Source organism: Pinus tabuliformis, chromosome 1_1 (genome assembly GCF_031772625.1).
Source record: "Pinus tabuliformis cultivar Carrire ecotype Pingquan chromosome 1_1, CPIR1, whole genome shotgun sequence".
Lineage (NCBI taxonomy): Eukaryota > Viridiplantae > Streptophyta > Pinopsida > Pinales > Pinaceae > Pinus > Pinus tabuliformis.
Window position 1 is genome coordinate 74,854,963 of NC_142297.1, and position 5,031 is coordinate 74,859,993.

The following is a 5,031-nucleotide window of genomic DNA, read 5'->3' on the forward strand; positions in this document are numbered from 1 at the left end:
GCGTCTGTTAACAATTCTCATCATTGACTGGTAATCAGACGATGTTCATGCATGTTCTACTTCAGCTCATGTATTCACATGCTTGGACTTGTACTTTGTTCGGGTCGGGACGGAGCGCAAGACCCTGGATCTCTGTCTGTTATGGTCCAGGTTGCGATTTTGCGGATGATCATTACATGACTCATTGATGGATGGCTGCGCCCATACCTGAGTCTTCATGGATGGCTGCGACCATACCTTATCATTATTCCGGTCTCTTTAGCTGGGTGGCTGCGTCCATTCCACAGACCTTTTCGCATGTCTTTCGGATGGCTGCGCCCATGCCTAGACTGCATGTACTTGATTATCAGAGATATTCGGTCCTTCCTGGTGGTGTTCCAGTTCGGCAAGTTTCGTAAAGCATTTCACCCCTCCCACTTTCTCGGTCTTCATGCTTTAGGGGGCATCTGTTACACAGTAATTTGTCACTGTCTCCCTGTCAGTCACCCTACTGTGTCAGGAATTCACAATAATCAAGTTCATGCCTTCTGAACTGGCCAGAACCCACTTTTCCAAAGTTTTCCTCATCAGCGCGTCTGTTTCTAAAATATCCGCGATGACTGGCGCTTTATAACAGACCGTGTGCGCTGCCAGCGCGGAAGCACACGCCTTTCCTGCGCTGATCGAATTTCATGACCAGCGCAGCCTCTTTTTGTATCTACCCGTGCTAACATGGCCTTTTCCATTATGTCTTTGCGATGTCAGCGCTCCAGACCAGTTATGCACCCACGCTGATCCAGTTTTGGCGAATTTGTTCCAACAGCCAGCCTTCCAGATAACTCCAGACTTGGTTGTTGGCCTTGTGAGTATCGACTCCCTTCTATGGCATGTCTGTTCGACCCTTTGCAACTACTTCCCTTGAAGATAAGCTCATCCTTCCACCCTTTTAGGAGGCTCCTTCTCCTATATAAGCTTCCACCATTACCATGAGCAGCTAGTTTTGAATAGCTTGGATTGTGTAGAGCTTATAGTGCTCAGATTGCTGCTACTATAGGTATTTGGTGTGATAAGTGTGGAAGTGCATGATAGCTTAGGGAAGGTTGTGTTGTGTTGCTTGTGTGAGAGAGAGTCTTGTCTTGGGAGAATCATTTCCAAAGGTGAATGCTTGAGACACTTGCTGACTGGCCCCTCCTGAGAAGGTTACCGACGTCAGATAATTTGGTTGTACTCTTCTCTGCTTGATTAATAATAGATGACTACTATTATTGTTCCATTCTCATTTGTCTATGCAATGGTTAAATGTGAATTACATCCTTTCTGACTGATGTATGGTTGCTTTTATCAGATTTCACGCTTGTGTTTGTTTCCTCTTCGTGTGTGCAGGTGTCTATTCGCGGAGATCGCGGAGGATCGTGACCGGCCAGGGCGAAGGAGTGAAGGTGGCATCTCTTCATCAAACAACAGCGCTGGAATCCAAGTAGGTGCTCTTTACCTCTTGTTTAATTGCAATTAGGAACTTGCGTAGTAGCATTGAACGATTGTTGCTAGACCCAGTCTGGGCTAGTAGGGATCGCCTCTATCCGTAGAGGGGATTTACCTCTCCAACAATTTGGCGACTCCGCTAGGGATCAGCCTTTTGTCTCTTGTGTCCATCCTTTGTGTTTGAATTTGATTGTTCTCTCTTTTCAAGTTTTGGGGATTGCTTCTTCGCTTGTAGCCTTCCTGGGTCCATCTGGGAAGTGTCTTAATTGTTAAAAAAGTTTCTACCTTTGGTTTGGGAGTTTTTTGCTTTGATTCTACTCGTTTTTACCCTCAGCGCGGTTTAATTCAAAACAGACGCGCTGACGTCACCCACCTGCTTCTTTGTTTTCCCTGTCATCACGCCTGTACGATTAACAGTCGCGCTGACCTCGTTTTTGAGACAGCGCGCTTTATCCATGTGCTTCCGCGCTGACGTCGCAAAGTTGCTACAGGCCTTCTCTTGTCAGCGCCGAGTTGCTGAAGGCCACCCGCGCTGATCCTATAGGATTCATTTTTGTCCAAATTAGCCTCTTGAACCTATTGCTTTGACTTTCCCCTTTTCTCTCCACTTGGTTTGTGACTTGTTTTCATTACCTGAACTCTGAGCTACTGTTTGCGATGTCTTGTTCCACAGGGTTTCGTTTTTTGCTCATTTTTCGGTTTTGCAAATACCTTCCTCTTTGCTTTCGCTGCTTGGTTTGTATTTTCGCCATCACTTTTACAGTTGCTGGATTGTGTTGAATCTCTAATTGACTGGTTGGGACTCTTATCCTCCGGGTGTTTGCTTTTCTCCATTGATTTCGCACTCTAGCCTTAGGACATCTAGTGGCCGTGTGTGTGTCAAGCCTTCCGTAGGAGTCTTGTTCTCTTGTTTGACCAGCCAACTTCAGATTTGTTTTTACACTTGTTCGGTGATTGGTGAAGTGTTTTTGGTTGTGTTTCCGAGCAGTTTTTGTGCTTCTTCCTTATTTGAATTCCTGTTTGTCTTGCCGAGCTTAGATCACATAGCTCGTGCAGGAGCTTGGTTTTTCCTTTTGATTTGAAAATCTTTGTTGGATGTTTTGGGAACTTTGTGTGCTTTCATTAAGTGATTTGCTTGGTGTTCCTGTTCCTCAAAATTCATTTGGATGCTTTGTGCCATTGAAAAGAAAATCAAACTAGTAGCTTTGCTTTCGAGAATTGAAAAGGAAAAGAACATTTCATTGATTCGCATTTTCAAAAGAAAAGTTTCCTTTCCTTGCTTTTAGCTGCATTAGGTTGCTTGATTGTTTGATTTCATTTTGTTTGATTGAAAATTCTTTACCTTCTCATAGCTAGAATTCATCGAACAAAATGGTATTCTTTGGCATGTAGTTTGCATCTAGGTAATTGTAAGAGAACATACGATAGGGCCTGAAATCGAAACTTAACTCAAGATTAACCATAAAATGAACCGAATTAACCTAAAAACGTATTGGAACTAAACGCAAACATCTAGAGGTCTAGGTTAGAGACGTGTTCCGGCGTCTTTAAACATAGTCACTATTGTTTCACATTATGGTTGGGTGATTCCTCCTTCTGTGACTCGATAGTGGTCTAACACGGACTGTGCTCCCACGTACCGTCGCGTATATAGGGAGACCCCACTAGGCTTTTATCCTTTATCCATAGGAAGCCGATTCTGCCGCCTTGTGAACCGTAACGCACCGAACACATCATTCGGGAAGATTGACTGCAGTATGAAAAGTCCTTGGCTCTCATACGATTGCTAAGGTGTATAAGCAGTTTTACGGGTCGCCTAGTAAACCCTATACCTAGAGTCTCCAGAGCAGTCACTTTTTATCCTTTTCGGACTCCCTAAATGAAAAGGTGCCTGTGAGCGTCTTGTCACTTCGTGCTCATTAAACATTCGAAGGAGACTAGAGTCATCTTTTCGTCCTTTTCTCGACTCTTGAAACATGAAAAGGTCAAGTTTGGTTCTTGTGTCTTAAAATTTATTCGGCCACGATAACATCACCTGGTTAAGATCTTGTGTGCGATAGTTTTGAGTAGGGTTTTTATCGTTAGTTGCTTTAGGCTTTCTAAGGGGTCTTATCATCCTGGCTGACCCGTCAACTCCCGGTCCGAGTGATCAAAGTTTTCCATCTTCTGTTGCTCCAGAGGTACCAGTTGTAAGCGATACTCTTCCCATTGTTCCGAGTATCCAGCCTATCAACGTACGTGCCCCGGGCGACGAAGATTACATAGAAGATTGGAATCCTATCTGGGAGCCTGACAGCGATTCTACCCCTCGTACTCCTTTCGGTATGTCGTCTCCGATGTCTACTTCCCCCATGGATGAGACATCTCCCAGCACAGGTGAGACGCCCGTGGTGACAGACATTGAAACTCCGATCCCGGCTACCTCTCCACTCCCTCCACGATATCAGTCAGTGAGGGATAGGATAGCTGCTAGAACTACTTCTACGACTATATGGGATCCTAATCTTATTGCCACCACAGGGCCCTTTATTTCGCGACCTCTTACTTCAGGTCTTAATACGCCTGTTACCTCAGTTCCTACCAATCCAACCGTTTGTGTAGCGCACTCGACTCCGGCCGTCAGTGCTGTGACAGCATCCTCATCTACAAACCCTGGAGCTGGTCCCTCTCACAGTCAGGGTCGGCCAGAGGTTTCGTCTGGAGTCATCGATCCTGCACAAAGTGCTCAGCCCTCTTCTGGTGGTGTTCCAGGAGCAGGGCCATATGATGCCCATGGGCAGCCCATTGTGGACCCAGATTACCAAGGTCCACTCTTTTATTATGACGCTAACGGTCAGTACCTCGAGAACGTTTCGTCCCTGCCTCGTCGTCCTTTCGAGGAGAACCCGGAACCGTTGGACGTTACATATGATCCCGTTACTCATGTTTTTCATGGGCGCCAGAATCCTCCCGGACAGCCCCAAGGACCACCCAACCAAGGCCAGCCGCCTTATGTGCAAACCCCTCAAGGGAAACCACTTTATGGCCCGCCTTACCCAGGACAATCTGGGGGCCCATAGGGACAACCCTCGGCCGTTGGAGGTCCGTCGTATTCATATCAAAGTCAACCTACTGGATATCCAAGGCAACCTGGTACCCAGCAGGGTTACCCAACTGGACAACCCGGGCAGCCTTACATTCAACAAGGCCAACCCAGTTTCCAGCAAGGGTACCCATCTAGACAAACTGGGCAAGTTTATACTCCTCAAAATCAACCAGCAGTCCAGCAGGGATATCCTCTTGGGCAGGGGGGGCAACCCTACTCACGGAAGGGCCAACCTACCGCCCAGTCTGGTCATCTTTCTCGGCAGGGTGGGCAACCCTACATTCAGCAGGGTCAACCCACTGCTCAATCCATGCATCCTTCTGGGCAAGGGGGGCAGCCTGCTATACAGCAAGGCCAACCCACTGCTCAGCCTATGCACCAAGGGGGGCAGCCCGCTATACAGCAAGCCCAGCCCTCTGCTCAGTCTGTGCACCCTGGGGGGCAGACGGGCCAACCTTCTATGCAGCAAGGTCAACCCGCTGTCC